Source organism: Pinus tabuliformis, chromosome 5_2 (genome assembly GCF_031772625.1).
Source record: "Pinus tabuliformis cultivar Carrire ecotype Pingquan chromosome 5_2, CPIR1, whole genome shotgun sequence".
Taxonomy (NCBI): domain Eukaryota; kingdom Viridiplantae; phylum Streptophyta; class Pinopsida; order Pinales; family Pinaceae; genus Pinus; species Pinus tabuliformis.
In genome coordinates this window covers 7,799,624-7,817,447 of record NC_142306.1, presented here as the reverse complement: position 1 = coordinate 7,817,447, position 17,824 = coordinate 7,799,624, and positions in this window count along the sequence as shown.

Below are 17,824 nucleotides of genomic sequence, written 5' to 3'. Positions count from 1 at the left end.
TTTTCTTGGCCTGGGGGGTAGACCCAAATCAACACTCATCAAGTGTTTGGATAGATAGGTCTAAGGAATTTGGCACCTCTTCAGATCCTTGATTGCATGTACATTCTACAATTGAAGGAATCATTCAATCAATTATGAGAGGAGAGGCACCATGGGAAGAGTACCACCATCGTTCTCATCTTTCGAATTATGACGAAGATTATTCCAGTGACCATAATCATCCTTCAGTTTTTGATTTTCTATCAAATATTGTAAATACGGTGGATTCCGAGGATGGTTCCTATCTTGTGTCAGCCTCATTAAAAAATGAAACAACTCCCTTTCCAAGTCGAGTCTTTCAAAGATCTCAAAGGTAAACCTTCATTCCAACCACCGTGTTGAATGCAATGAAGCTTGGGGGGCATGCACCTCAATTTGTGTTATTATGTTGTGTACATGCAAACTTATCACTAGCAATGTTACCACAGGGTTCAAGCTCGTTAAAAAATCAACCCGCCATGAGCAGTGTTACCGCAGGGTTCAAGCTCGTTAAAAAATAAACCCACCACGAGAAATTTTTATGTGAAGGTCAAGCTCGTTAAAAATTAAACCTAAGAAATGAGAAAATGTTTCCCCTAGAGTTTAAGCTCATTAAAAAATGAACCAATTTCCGGTAAATAACCATTGTGAATGCATTATCATCAGCTTCTGAGCCTTGGTCGTGTTCTCATCATCACCTCAACTCTGTTCTAGCCGATCATTCACCTCCATTTGATTGTTTACCCCTTTTGAGGAACAGCTGCAAAGAGTGATCATGTTAGCCATCCTTGTGACACTGCCGTGATTGGAAAATTCCAAACCTTACCTGGAATCAGCTGCTACCTGAAATTATCACTCGTTCCTCAAAAAATGAGTCTCCTTTAAGCTCTTTTTGTCTGACTCGTAAAATATGAAAAATTTGCCGATCAGTTGCCCTCTCCAGCTCATTCAAGCTACCAGGAGTGCTATCCCTCCTCTAGATTTTAATCTTCTTCGACCTGAGGGATTATTACACAAAAAGATCGAGCACTTGTTTTGTTCGGCTCGTTAAAATTATCGAAAATTCATCCCGTTTGTATTATTTTATACTTTTTCAGACTTAAGGGATTATATGACGAAAAAGGATTATTGGAGTTTCCTATACATCCCTTTTCAGACTCTGTAAAATTTAAAAAGGACCAAGTTATCTTTGTCATTAAACTCGTTAAAACCAATAGCGACAAACTTTTCCATATAGACAAGAACGAGTTTCACTGTCGCTAGGCTCGTTAAAACATAGCGACGGGTTTGCTCAAAGGTAAAATTATAGAACAAGCATATGTTATCCTCCTCAAGCTCAATAAAAAAAAAGAGGTACTGGTCAGCAATGACTGGGGAAAAATTGGGAAGAAAACTTGAAGAAACTTTACTGGTAGCAAAGTCGCTATTGAACATGACACTTTCACTCCATGTCTGAGTCAGGATAAGTTATTCCGTTCACCGGTCATATTACCATTGGTCCATCGTACCATCCATCTTTGGGGTTAACGCTACCAATCCATTTCAAGTGTTGCCAATATGTTCAAGAGAAGTCAATTAGAGAATTCACCAACCCATCTTGTGTCTCATCCATTCCAATACCTTTACGCTTCAGTCTTTCATGACCGCCACCCTGAACCCTGTATCATCAGATAGTTTTCACCTCCAAAAGTCATTTGCTCTGTTCCATGTCATAGATGTGGGATTCATTAAGGCCCTCCTATGACGGGTCACTTCTTGTCGACATCAGCTCATTATCCAAGAAGTCGACCTAGGAACAACCCTTTCAGTACTTTGAACCTTGCATGCCTCAATGGCAAGTTTCTCACTTTCGGCGACAGGTTTACATCAATGTCCTTCGACCGAGAGATTTTGTGTGGTGTTCGATGCCAAGTCCCATTTTCACACCACGCGAATTGTACTGTTGTACCTTGAGGGTCATCATTATTATTAGTGATTCCTCTCGCGCCTGTTAACAACTTACATCATTGGCTAGTAATTAGGCAATGTCTTTCCATGTTCGACTCCAGAACATTTTTCACATGGATCGACTTGTACTTCGGGCGAAGATTGGACGAGTTTCAAGACCCTGGATCTAGTTTCATCCATCCGAGCTGCGATATATTCAGGAAAATAAAGACATCAAATGTACATCATTGCTGCACAGATGATCATCCAAATCAAAGGATGATGGCTCTATCAGAATCATCAGTCTGCCACACAGACGGTTGTCTGTCCTATGTACATGAAAATGAATTTATAAAGTTGAGCATGGGAATTCCTGCCTCAGCTAGATCATGAAAATATTATGAAGATAATGTATTATGTTGTATTTTATTACAGGTTGCCTTCCAGTTCGAAAAACCTCGGATCCTGATGATAAAGCTTTTCACCCGACATCAAAAGATTAATGACATCATGTTGTAGGGGGCAACTGTTATAGAAATTTTTGGGCACTGCAACCCCAATCAGATATGTCCATAAACCAAGGGATTCTAAGTCCCTAAAAGTGTTGTTTCATACCCTAAAGGAACAAGGCCAGCTGATTACATCATCTCCCAGAAGTTCTCCATGAAAAACTACTCAGAAATGGTCAAAACTGGACCATACTGATTGCTTAGTGCTAAGGGTGCGATGCATCACACCTATTACACACGGGAGGTGAGATGCATACTGAAAAGCCCTTCTGTAGGGTGCGATGGGTGAGAATGGACAAATGACAGAGACAGTTTGCAAGGTGGATGATCATGGAATCTTCCAAAAACTTCTCCTGTGACACTTGCCTCTCCAAATTCACCCAGGGATGAGTAAGAGATCATCAATCTCCAAGTGGAATCAAGAACTATCAGAGAGAAGACACTAATCAAAATCCCAAAAGCTGACTCACCTCCCTGCAATCATCTATATATGGATCCCTCATCCCAGATATCCGGAACCTGGAATTTTGTATCTTGTAAGGAAGTTCTGTTGGTTTCTTGGTGGAATATCATAGTGTTGGGTGATATATGCTTTTCATGAGGTGAAGAAGGGCTTTCATGCTGGGAGGATGACACTGGGTCAGATCAATGGGTTGTAATCCTCTCTTCTAATCTTTATATCAATAAAGATATTCAAGTTTTCCTCCACATTCTTGTATGTCTGATAGTATATGCATTTGTGTGGTCAATATATATCTGGTCCTATATTTTTTATGATTGTAGATCTCTACACTTTGAAGGTATTATGTTTCTTTGACTTTACAGGTACTCTTTGAAGCAGAGTGGTCAAGGGAGAAGCAGCGAAGACCTGTCGATGAGGAGAAGGAACAAGCAAAGAACCAAGTGCAATATCGAGGTTGGTAGTCTTTGATCTTATCTTATCTACTTCTAATAAAGGAAAATGAAAGTAACTTTAATCTGTTTGTCTCTAAGATAGCTACCCATCTTAGTGGGACTAGTAGCTCTGCATAGACACTAGATTTCCCGATAACATCAGTGGAAAGAGGTTCTAGATCCTTCTCCACAAAATTTGAGGCTAGTCAGATGGAGTGAACTCATGCCTCATGGAGGAGGAGGCCAGTAGATGCATTTTCCTCCATAGTTTTTTAGTTGTTTGCATCACCAACTGATCGTTATTGATGACTATGCCTATGCAAGAACAAATTTTAGATGGGATCTAGATCTACCTCTACCACCAGGTGAATAGTAGAATGATGCAGGTAAAACATGTTTTTGGAGTTTTCAAGTTTTATGAATTTTTTATTAAAGTGTATCTGAGATTTAACTTTTGATGAATGTTGATGTTGGACTAGAAAGACCTCCTAGAATGTTTCCAATAGCACGATGAGTAGCACGTCCAATAGAAGATGATCCCTATGAGGAAGGAGCATATACCGTGGTTGAGATGGAAGGAAATATAGAAGTGATCATTGTTGGGATTCTAGAATATGTGACTATAGATGGTGTGCCACTATGATACCAAAGGGATACAGTCAGAGTGTCTACAACACTACATCAATTATTAGGCCAAGTGATTAGAGTGGTCTCGTGTTATCACGATCATCATGCGGGCGAATAACCTTTCTAGTTGTTTTGGCATTGTTGTAGGCTTTGCAAGCCATGTGTCTCAGAAGACATTATTTTTTGAGAGTCTGATGAAAAAACCCTGACATACATGATATATATATCTATATCTATCTAACTATATAGATATATATATATATATATATATATATATATATATATATATATATATATATATATATATATATATATACAATTTTACAAATTATACAAATGTCTATCAAGAACATAATTTGCTAATGCAGTTGTTAATGTATTCAAGCTAAATGGAATGCGTTGATGTGTGATAAAATCAAAACTTCTTTCCAGTAATCGAACATGTAGATACATACATAAAATTTGTGTATTTTTTACTGAGTAATGATTATTCAATTGTAACACAAAGAGTTGAGAATCTAATTTAACAACTAAATTTCTAATGCCAAGAGAAATTGCTTCTAATAATAGTTCAATGACTACACTATATTCGGCAATATTATTAGTTTTCCATCCCAGGAAAATACCTTGTAATTCTACCAACTCGTCATCAAGGGCAAAGAGAACCCAAGCTATAGACGCCAAGTTCCATGTGCTACAACAAGAACAATCAACAAAACCAACGTAAGAGTTTGACGACATCTGCAAACCAAGTGGATCACAAGGTAGGCTGAAAAAACATGTCTGCAAAGCAAAAAATCACACCAAAAAATCAAAGCTGCACACCAATGAATTCAGACACTAGTGCACAAAAGTAATATTTATGCGGATGACCCTGCATAAATAGTTCAGATGGAGTCCATTTCCAGACTCAGCTAATTGATCAACAGAGAATAAAACCAAAGTTTCATCGTTGACATGACATGTAACCATCAACTTGTCCAAATAATAGAATAACATGAATAAATGACTTTGCCCCCACGCCCCTCGGGCGAGTGAGGTTTACGAGTCATTGGATGAGTACCTCATTGCAAAAATGGGAAAACAGTAAAATCTCAGTGAAAAAATCTCATGAAAGGAGGCAATAAAATCTTAAGGTCATGATGAGGAAAAGATTCCCCTAGTTTAAATATTTTGACAACTTTAGGTTGAACTGAAATGTCAATAGGCAAGGTTGCAGTAATATTTCCCATATTACCTTCAGAAAAGACTTCATGCACCAAAACAAGTGTTTGAAGTGGATGTGCCAGGTTATGAGAAACGAAAGGCACAAGACACAAAGGAATCTCACTTAGGTTTGGAAGAACAAAGAAACATGATGAATATAATTCCAAGGAGTTTCATCAAGAGAAACAACCTCAACAATACTCTTGTTGACGGGGAATGCTTCGTTCAAAGGATCTGCAAAATCCCAAGAACCAAGCCAAGGAGATTGTGCACATGTATCTAGGTTCATACTGAAAACAACATGACTTTCTGTAGTAGTCGTTGAAGCCGAGACAATTTCATGATAAGCTCGTTCCAACAGACTTAGTAGGATGGGATCCCCAAATATCTAAGGAAGGAGTAATCCATGGATCTATATAAATGGATATCATATTTATCGAGGCGACATGCAGAGGTGGAAGAGAGAAAGTTCCTATTAAAGAAGAATCCTTAAAAATACCTACCCCCACACTCTCATATGGAATTTCAATATTTCCCACATATGGGATGTTTCTCTTTGAGGCACCAGAAGAGAAAAAAGACAATTGGTCGATGGTGACAATTTTTCCTTCATGAGGAAAATAGAGCACCCAAAACAAAGAGGAAACCACACAAAACATGGCATGGGTCCAACCTCACTTGAAAAGAAGGTTGTAATTATGATTCGTGTCTATAACTTCCACTTCTAGCTCGGCAATCTTCCCTTCCAAAGTGATAGGCAAACTTGTGAGAATACCATAAGGATGGGAGCCTCTGCTATCAAAAGCCTCAACGATGTTCGGGGAATGGTTAAGGGGCGAAGAGCCAATTATTTTCCAACATGAAACATACATGATGCAGGTGGAAGCACCTTCATTAATGAAAATTTGATGGATCATATTTCCTTTTATAATATCTTGAATAAAAAAAGCAATATGATGAGGAAGACAAGGAACATGGTTTTCGAGATCGAAGGTAATCAGACTAGAATCAACAAGATCAATGGCTCCTATAGTGGAAAACAATGATTTCCACTACGTTGGACATCTTTGGATAACTTCCAAAGTAGACATCGCCGAAGGTGCTTGAGCTAGATGTTTGACTATACTGTAATGTTGAGAAGCTCTAGTGTTCGGATTATAGGATGATTTCCGAAGCACACCTTTGGGAGGTTGTCGGAAAATAGATTCATTATTAGTTTTCTGAAGATGAAGAGGACTAGAACTAGGTGGAGTAGAAGTATAAGTTATGTAAGTGGCTTCTTTCTCCAGCGTCTTATTTTGAGGGGTATAATAATATTTTGACCGAGTAGCGACACAGATAGGTAATGAACCCATCATCATGAAAACTTGAAAACCATATTAGACAGAGGATTGTGGTTGGTCTACCAACTGAGTCTACTGAGATGGAAATAGTTCTTTCAAAAGAGCTAGAGTCCCTTTCAATAAATTACTAACTTCAACACATCAAGGACAATCCTTGGTATAGTTGTCTTCCTCACAAATGAGGCAAGGATATTTCAGCTTTCGTTTGGAGGCATCATTAGCAGATGACTTGGTGAGATCTTGTTTCGGGGTATCGAAATTTTTGTTTCCTTTACCCTTTTTCTTTCCTTCCAAGGCTTTGTCTTCTGTGACAGATTGGATGGCATGGAACTTGGAGGTTTTACCAGGATTTGACAATTTTTCGAAGGATGATTAGAACTAGTATCTGAAATAGATTTTTCTTTTGAAGAAGCTTTGGTGGAAATCTAAGACACTAATCCAATTATACCATCCACAGGTGGTACATCGGGAGACTTTGAAGATGTCAGATCTAAATATGGTGTTAATGCATCATGCAACATTTCATTAATGTGCTAGATTGGGAATATAGTAATTATAAATACTAGGCACGAGAAATAGATTGATCCTCGGAAACACATCCATCCATTGTTATATCTTTAGCAATTTCGTTTACGAATTATTTGGTGAACCATTCACTTAAAAACTCATCAGGACTTTCAAATTTGATGAGGCAACACCGACGCCTCCATTCATGGATATGATTGGAAATATTGGTCACAATATCTTGGTTCAGAGATGTGAGAAAATGAGTACTAGTTTCATAATGAACTAGCAGTTGGAAATGGATGAGGAATGCCATAGCCAAAGTGTTAAATTCTACATAGGTACCCCGAGGAAACTTGACATACCATTTTGCAGCAACACCTTTCAAGGTTCCTTGAAAGAGTCGGATATGAGTATAATCGTCAACATAAAAACTAGAAGAACACCATAAATGATAGGTCATCACATGGACTTGAGGGTCCTCTGTAGGATTTCCTTCAAACTTGGGGCGATCGATCAAAATTTTTGTAGGAACTAGAGGCAAATAAGGCAAATGAAGAATGGGATCATTATTAAGCCTCGAGACATCAAACAGTTCCAATGTAGCTAAAAAATGGAAATTTCATATTAAAAGGCATGTAAGGCCTTTAAGGAGGCCCAGCCTACGGGTTCCAACCTTGTTGGTAAGGATTTTTACCATAGGGGATTTGATTCTTCCCCAGTTGAGGGGCACCTTGACCATAAGGTGGATTATGTTGAGGGTAGGGTTGATATTGACCTGCCATAGGCCGTTGATAAGCATTATACGCGACATATGGATTGTAATATTGATACAACTATTGACCATGGATATGAAGTGACTGGCCATGCTGCTACAGTGGTTGACCTTGTGTCTACAAGTTTTGACCTTGTTGATATACAAGTTGAGCTTATTGTTGAAGGAGTTTACCTTGCTGCTGCAAAGGTTGGCCTTGCAGATACAAGGGTTGAGTGGGTTGTTGAACAAACTGTGTTTTTTGTTGCAAAGGTTGTTGATACTACTGCAAAGGTTGCCCCTACTATTGCAAAGGTTTCCCTTGCTGCTGTAACGGTTGTTGGACTGTTCCTTCAAGGATACCCTATGGGTATTGGTAACCTCCGAATGGGATTTGACCATATACATGAGGAATAGTAAATTGACCAGGTTGCACATGAGGCCCTGCTTATGGAATATAGGGTGGGTTTTGCAGTGCTTGTGAACCATATGGAACCTAAGACTATTGGAGTGGTATCTAGGCCATGTAGGGGTGTTGATATTGGATATTACCTGCCCCTCATGGACCAACGTGGTTAGGAATAACACCAGGATAAGGTTGATTGACTCCAATCATGTGATATTGTGATCTATTCACATGGGTTCTACTCGACACAAGAGGAATATTTAGATTTTTCTCCCCAGGTTGTGAATAAGGCGGTGGTAGATTTTATCCACTAGACGGAGGGACTATGGAACTTATGGGTGCGTGAATCTAAATAGTCGGTTGTACCATAATGGAATGTTGAAACAATGGTAAAGGTTGTGATGGAATCATTGGTTGAATGGGAACTGACATAATGACATTTTGTATCTGAGAGGTCATGTTCACAACAAATGAACCAAAAGTAGGCATACAGTTTGACGACCAAATATGATTTTGGTACAAAGAGGAAGCACTGGGAGTTTCTGAAACTAATTGAGCCAAGGTTGTATAACCATGTGGAAGCATAGGCCCACTGGTTTCAAGAAATGTCTAAGATGGGACTCTTCCCGTAAAAGGAAAGCCTTCTAGAGTAAAGTCATATTCTTGCTCTTCATCAACATGATGAGTGTGAGTGACAGAAAATTGCGGAGGATCTAGAGGAGAGGTTGGGAGCTCACCTTATGAATCCATGGATAGAAACCGCTGGTGAGGAGGAACCCAAGATGTACGAGCAGATAACTCCAAAGGAACACCAAGTCGATCATAACGACTGTAAGGACATTGAGGAGATGTCACAAAATGATGAGATAACAAATTCGAAAGATATAAGACAAACCTATGTGGGATCTAAGGGGTTTCTGGATCATACTCTTGAGGTGAAAAATAATATGAAGGTGGTGGACGAGAAGCAAGGGGTTGGATGTTAGGGAAAATCCCAAGTTCAAATACTTGAGCTTCAAGTGACTATTGAATTTCTGGATGAACTCCTTCTGAAGACCCTTCAATATCAGACAACGAAGGGGAATTGTGGGGTGAACTTAATGGTTGAGCTACGGTGACTTTCTCTCAAGAGTAGAAGAAGAAGAGATGATTCGTTGAGGGCTGATTAAAATTAAAATTCACAAGGAATTACTCAATATGGGATCAAGAAGCAACTGCATGGGTTCGACATGTTATCATTGGCAGTTAATTTTATGACACAAAACAACAAATAAATCAAAATAGGTAATACTAGGCAAGAGGGTTTACCAAGTAACCATGAACCATTATATACACCTTAGTGAAAATCAAGGACTTGAAATATGACAGTCGATCTACCCGAATGTTATGTTAGGTTTATCACATTTACAAGGTGGCTGACTCGGTTACATGTGTCTAAAGGATAAAAACCTAATGGGGTATCCAAATATATACACGACAAAACACAGAGAACAAATTTGTGTTAGCGGTGTATAATGTAGAAACATTTGATGAGAGTGTCCCTATATACTTAGCATACTAAATGGATGAGATTGCTAGGATACACTGTACACAGTTAACGACAACTGCTATGTGTAAAGACAACGGAACACATCTCTAACATAGACCTCTAGATATTCTCATTAAGTGACAAATACTCCTTAGGTTAATTAAGGTAAATTTTAAGTTTATCTTGGTTTAAGTTTCAATTTGATGGCTCAACAATGTCACCTGTTCCTATAATGCAACTAAATGATGAAAATGAAATCTTTTCATTCGATGAAAGCTAAACTAATGAAGGAAGAGAGACAACCAAATAATGCATCAAACAATTCTTTCTAATGCAAAATGTAAAAATGAAATCTAATCTTTCATTTCACTAACAAATGCATTGCCAAGATGCAATCTTATTAGAAATGAAAATCACATTCCTTTCACTAAGATGAAATAATGATTTTTCTTTCACTTTGATTCAATTAATGCAAACTAATGCAATGAGCAAAGGAAAATGCAATCAACTCAATGAAAATAAAATTTCTTTCACTTTATCATTTTGAATGCAATAAATGTCTCAAAAATACTTAAATGATGAAATCTTTCAATTTTATTTTCGAAACATAAGAATGAAGACAAGTCCCCTCTTTGAGTCCAGCTGAAGCAAACAATTTGTAATCTATGCTTGAAAATGGAACTAAAGCAATCTTCAAAGCATCAACGTGACTCGACACTAATGAAAACAACTTCACATCAATAAACCAAAATAAACTTGAAAAAGATGTCTTGATTGCAGGAATAATCTTGAACGGGAGCAATCAATCTCAGAGAGGCAGGCCAAACAATGAGTGGGGGGTGTCCTAGAAGCACTAGAACCCCTAGAAAGAAATCAAGCTTGAACCACACAATAACAAAGTCAAGAGACAATTTTAATCATACAAGCATAACAATCAAGACAAATCCATTGTAGGCACACTACAAAATCATTGATAGAGGGAAAAAATACTGAAAACAAGAAGAAACCCTTTATCTTCTGGGATCAACGTGCCTATTATAGGGAAAAGGGAACTGCAAGGGTAATCATTGCGACTATAATTAAAAATGAAGTGATGAAAATGCGAATAATAAAAAGAAACCCGGGATGGGCGAGAAAAAATAAGGAAAAATGAAAAATCTTGAAGGCCAGAACAGACTGAGTGTCCTCAAGCAATAACCAGTGAGTGTAAGTGGCTACAAAGAAGCAAACAAACCAAGAAACTTATGGTTGGTCTAACTCATCATATAATCTGATTAAAGGAATGGATGGAAAGGGTCATAGGCTCCCCAGCGGAGACACCATTTTGTTTTCTAGGCAATCCTCTTTGCAGACAAAGATGATCCCTCTAGCCCAATGAGTGGGGCTAGCACCCGATGTGACATTCTACTAGAAACTTTTGTAAGTTACAATCGAAATAGGAGGAGAAGAAGATGGCCTACCTCATTTTGATTCTATAATGTCCTCCTTTGTTGAAGACCTCAAATCTCTTGTGCCATAGGCTCGGTCCTACTGCTTACAAATTTCGAATGCCTGCACAAGGGATCAAGACACAAAAAACCATACAATTACAAATAGCATAATCAAATGTAACCTGCTTCACAGATCAAGGAGCATTAAGATAAATGATGCATTAACATACACATTTATGGAAAATGAGCTAGCAGTTGTATATATTAATAGAATAAAGGAGGAAACATACAACGCAGTCATGATGTCAATAAGCTCTCCTTGAGTGAATTTCCAAGTTCAAGCTCAAGCTCTCCAAGCACTCTTTCTCCAAGCCAAATGAGTAGTATGGAGGCATAATCTAAGCATAAGGGTGCAAATAGCCAAAGGCCAGTGATTTGGGAATGGGGGAGGATAATATATATAGGCAAGGAAATGAACTTATGATCTCTCCAAAGATAGGGAAGGCCCTCATCTCAAGGAGGTAGCTCATAGGGATAAGATCAAAGGGCCAAGTTGAGAGAACTCGACCTCATCCATGCTGAACAACCTCCAACTCATTGTTCTGGAAGCCTCTAGATCACGAAGGTTCTTGTCCTTTTTAGTAAAATTTGCTTCTAGAGATCATCACAAGTATCAAAGCCAAAATCGCATTGGCATCACAAGGCTAGTATAGTGAGACTACCAACGAGCGCAGGTTCCAAGTGTCATGGGAGCGATGATGTTAAAATTAGGGTTTTAGAGAATTTTCTTCAAGGGAATCTTTAAGGCATTTTTGAATCTATTTTTTAGTGAGGATTTGAGCTTCATATCTAGATGATTACACTACATGATGGTCATGTTTCAAGCAGTTTGGGGTATCTCATAGGGAACTGTGAGAGGTGTGAAAAAATATTGTGTAACAATTGTAGACCCCCATCTACTAATAACCCTAAGTATACTATTGTGGTCAATGAATTTCACCAAATGGGTTGAAGTCATGCCCATGTTCAATAACAATGCAACTATTGCAAGCCTTTTCTTCTTTAACCATGCTATCACTCAATTCGAGCTTCCAAAGAAATTCATTTCCAACCATGGCCGACACTTTGAAGATGAGATATGTCATGACCTATCCTAATTGTTGGGTTTTGAGAAACAATATTCATCATATTATTACCCCAAGGCAATGGAAAACTTGAAGCGATCAATAATGTTCTCAAAACTATGCTTTAGTGGACGGTGAATAAACACAAAACCAACTTGCACCTTAAAATCTTCCCTACATTGTGGGCGTATAGGAATTCTAGCAAAACCACCACTGGGTTTACTCATTTCCACCCTGTTTTTGGATAGGAGGCAATATTTCTTATCAAGTGTGAAATCCCCTCCCTCCACCTTGTTCTCAAACTCCTCCCACACACCTAAACATTAGAAGAAATACTCATCATGCTTGAGCACAACAATGAAGATTATTGTGTTGCATTGAAAACCATTGAACCGACTAAAAAGTGCACCAAAGCTTAGTATGACCATAAAGTCCACCCTCGTACATTTCATGAAGGTGACCTTGTTCTTTTTTATGATCAAGCTCACGATTTCTTGGGGCATAGGAAGTTTGAACCATTATGGCTAGATCCTTACATCATTCATAAGTGTTTGGGAAAGGGGGCATACCTTTTAGAGTGTCTAAAAGGACAAATCCTTCCTAACCCTTGCAATGCACTCTACCTAAAGAAATTTTACCCATAGAATTTCCCATTGAAATGAGTATCCTTTTTTATTTCTGCATTTAGGTGGCTTACATTCCCCATCTTCTCATTCGTTGTTTTCTTACATTTTTCAAATGGATCCATCATCAACACTAGATATTGATTATACCGATGGTGTGAGTCACTTCTCTAGGAATATAGCCTTGGAAACTTGGGCCATTTTCACGCCTTTTCAGTTGTTAGCTTAGTCCAATGGTGTTTGCATTAGATCTACCAGCAATAACTAGGAGGAATATGACGTAGTGATAGGTTTTTTAGCTGATGTCCTTGATCATCACATCCTTCACATTCATCTATGTCTTCATTCCTTCCTACTTGCCATGTAATTCAACGATTTTTATAATGTGCGTGATCCTATCCTATTTAGAAAATATCTACAATTTAAGCTTTTGGCACATCAATTTGAATCCATTTCATTTAGTTGCGTTCATAGAGAAAAAAATAACTATGTAGATACCATCACAAATAACATTCTAGATTAGGATTTATCACATGTATATATAGGAATACGCCCATAACATAAACAAATGGTTAACCATAATTGTCATAAAAGATGCATAACCATATTATGTATCATAACATCCAACATATAGTGTTTGGAGTCCACTACTCTAAATACATCCAGCATGTCCATAGCATGTTGCAAAAAAAATAGGGACCCAATATCCCTATTCCTAATCATTATACTATAGAGGATCCTTGGCGAATGGCTCCATTCCACTCACCCATAAGTCTTGAACTGCCTAACCAACCATAGCTATGTGCCTCGTGATACCTGGCCATTCTGAGGGAAACCCAATGTACTCATCCATATAATGATCTGCTAGCTCATTCAATCTGTTCTCTGTCACCCCAGTTAGTAATACATTGAACCTATGGTGGAGGTCCTATAGTAGTGCATCACTATCCACTCTATGTCGTGATGTCGGTCGTCTTTGAACTACATCCCCACGTGTTGCAGCTCATCTTGCATATCCTGTTGGCCTCACTGGTGCTATCTTTGCACACCATAAGTTTCAAAATCGATACCCCATAAATTTATTTTCTAAACTTTACATGCAACCAAAATATAGCATCTATTACTTACCATCTCGACCCCATGCTCATCTTGGAGGTAGAGGTAGATCAAGATCTCCCTGAAATTTCATTCTGCCATATGGATAGTCATCTATGTACAATGGAATTTGGTACCAATAAGCAAATAACTCAGGTCAAAACACTTTTGTTACCCCCCATCCTCCACCTCATCATAGTAGCTACCCCTAGTGGTTCATCTTAGGCTCCTGTGGGCCCCCACCATGGATCTGTACATGCGGACATAAAGTTGGGATCTTCTGAAGGAAGAATGAGCACACAACTATCCAAAATGAACAATTATCATTGGTATGTCCCCTACATAGTCCCAACTATCGTTTCAATGATGGAAGCATCATCTAGGCCCACCCACAGTAGGTCCCTACCAGTACGATCTCTACAAGCATCATTTGTCCCATAGTGATGTCATGAAAAGCATGACTACCCAAGATGTGCACCACTGTTGTGGCTATAGCCCATGTCTCAAGTCTCTCCAAGTCATGGATCTAGATGGGAATACCCTTTGCACAAGAACTATGTACGCAATGATGCTCCACAAACTCCCCTATATGCCTCCCATGAGGCAGTACTAGATGTATCTCACCCACAACCCCTAATGGTTGCAATCATGTCAAAAAGTATATGTCTTGGATAATGATCTCGATCCTATGCCCCTATATCACAAAGGCATCTTGCTCTGGTTCCCAATAACTCATAGCCCTACATAATAGTGGCTCACCAACTCTCATCAATGGGTTCTCCAAGAACTTTAGTAACCCATATTGCAACAGAGTCCTTTTAACTGCTCGGTTCCCCTGAACCTCAACACAAAGAGTATCAAAGTCTCATTCTTTCCACACTAGCTTTAGCTCTGCCATAATTACAAAATATCATTATGATTTTTTAGTTCAGATTCTAAAAATCCACTCTTGGTTTTGAGCTTCAGCTCAACAAAGACCCCCAAATCTACTTTTCCCATCATCCCAAAACACACGGTTTTCCCTCAGAACTATGTTGGATGAACTTTTATCCCTAGTTTCTGTGTTCTAGAATGTAGAAAAGGGTAAAACAGGTGTATTGTGGCCATGAGGAAAGGAAAGGGTTTCTCCCACTAAGCTCAGACCTTAATATAAAAGTTTAATTCATCAAAATTGATGAGTAATGTTAGGCCACCTACCTAAAACTTACAGATTCGAATTCTGACGATAAACTTTTCTGCTACGATCTCCTTAGGATTTAGGGCCTTATCCTCCTCCCCAAATTCTCCAACATCTCAATGTGTAAATGAATTTAATTTGGGGACAGGAAGTGCTTTTATCAGAAAGACCCTAGTTCTTTCGTCGCTCATTATGACCAAACCATAGCTCTGTTTGACACACTGCTGACACCATTGGAAAGCTCTCATTGAGTTCTATAATGGGTCTCTCCTTACTTTTGGTAATTTGAAACTTCACTAGGAAATTGTTTTTATCACAAAGTCTCACTTTTCCACCTATTAAAATTGAATTTCTTCATATGAGCTGCCTATACTCTGCCCAACAAATGTTTCAATTTTAGTCATGAGTAACCATTTTTACTCATGTTTTTATGGTCCCCTTTTTGGCCTTCCCCCATGTGGCAGAATCATTGAGTAACCCTTATTCAGAGTATCAAATATGAGTCACCCTTGCACCTATGGAGTATTTTCTAATTCCCCTTAATTATAGCTACAGTGTCTCATACATCTTTGTGTCGCATTCATCCCTTCGTGCTCATATTTGGCCTCTAGATATATTGTTCCATCTTTGAAAAACCCTTGTCTAAGTAGCTCACCATCCCCTCTGGAATCGAGTAAGTCATTTTCACATCAACCATGCATGCCATCCACTGATAAGGGAATTCATTAGTCCACCTCTCATTTTGTATCCTTACATCATCATCCCTAGTGTTGATCCATTTGTCACATTGCTATGGCCATAATGCCTTTGTTGAGGAATCCTCATTGCCTCACCTCTGGTGGGCCCTCTTCTGTTGACCTTAGCACATTTATTCCAAGAGATTTGTATATAGGGCCATGTACCTTGGTTCCATCTTTCATCATTGTTCAGTGCCTTATATGAAGTAAATGTAATCATCATTTCCCTTTGACTTGGTTGATTCTCGCATGCTCGACTCCAGATCATTATCACACGATCAAGAATCGTACACTTGATATTCTAGTGATATAGTAGATTGTACCAATATTTCAGAGGTATGTGTGAGATGTTATAGATGTCATGAGGGGTTGGCCCTTCAGGTATCCCCCCACATGCCTGGATGTTAGCATATCATGATCTAGACACAGATGTAGTTCCACATATTTGATGGGTTTGGTTTTCACCGCTTGTAGTGAAAACAACATGCAAGTCTTATTCAGATGATCCATTCAGAGTTTCAGAGTGCTTCCCTATGCAAGAGGGATTATTTGGTTGTGATTTCCCCCACCATCTCAATTTGAGGGGAATTATGTCTAATTTACTCAAAACAACATATGTTATTTCATTCATTATTGACCTCTGTTTTCGAGGCACATTATGTATATTGGACCCATTATGTTATTGTATCATGTTATGCCCATTGATGCCAACTTATCATGTACCTTGTAGCTCAGTCCCACATTGTTAGGCTCACCATTATTATTTGTACTCTGTTATCTTTGTGAGTATCAATATGCCTCCCCTTCCTCATTTGAAATCATGTACTCCAAAATAAAGGGAGACTTATATAGGCTTAGTATGTCTTGCCCCCTCCATTTCTTTGTCCCTTGTATTTCTTCAATTCTCTCTCTCTCTCTCTCTCTCTCTCTCTCTCTCTTACTCTCTCTCTCTCTCTCTCTCTTGCCCTCTCTCTCTCTCTCTCTCTCTCTCTCTCTCTCTCTCTCTCTCTCTCTCCTTTGGTTTCTCTTGGAAGTGTAACCTTCAACATATTTAGGTCATACAATTTGCTACAAATTATTGTACATTGTGGGGGATTCTGTGATCACCTAAAAAATGATCACCTTGTCATTTCTAACTATGCAGATCGAAACATACCATGTAGCATTAAATTTACCCTAGTAAAATCACTTTCACCATATCAAATAATTTAGTAAACCATTTTTATTAAATTATTTATGTTTAAAAAAAAAACCATGAGAATAATTGAATAAATTATTATTTATTTAATTTTCTCTAGAAATATTTATTAAATCATTATTTGATAATTATTTCTTAACATGCTTGACTAAATAACCTTGGAATAATTAAATAAATCACTATTTATTTATTACTCGTTATTCTTATTTTTGGAATAATTGTCAATTCACTATTTAATAATTATTCAAATTCACACTTTTCTTAATCCTTGCAAAGTGATTAATAGATAGTTTTATTTGCTAATTACTTCACAATTTTCTAAATAAATATATTTGACCATTTTGAATATCCTTTCCCTCTCCAGAAAATATAATAAAGTATTCCTAAGTGGTAGATCTTGTTTTGGTCAATAATATTCCTTTTATTATCCAATTTATAATCTAGCCCAATACTTTGTTATAAATAAGAAGGTTTGCCATTGATTATTCACCATGATCACTATCATCGCCAACATTATCGTCTCATGCCATTTGAGGTCCCACTTGAGTTCTATCTTGTTTCGGGTTTTCTCCTTATTGAGAGAGAGAAATAGACCACTGAAGCACAAGGACGCCAAAGGACCCATCCCAGAGAGGACAATTTACAGACCCATGTTGTAAATATGCATCACGAAGTGTTATTAATAAAAATATTATTCATTTAAAGTCTTCTTCTATTGGGTTATT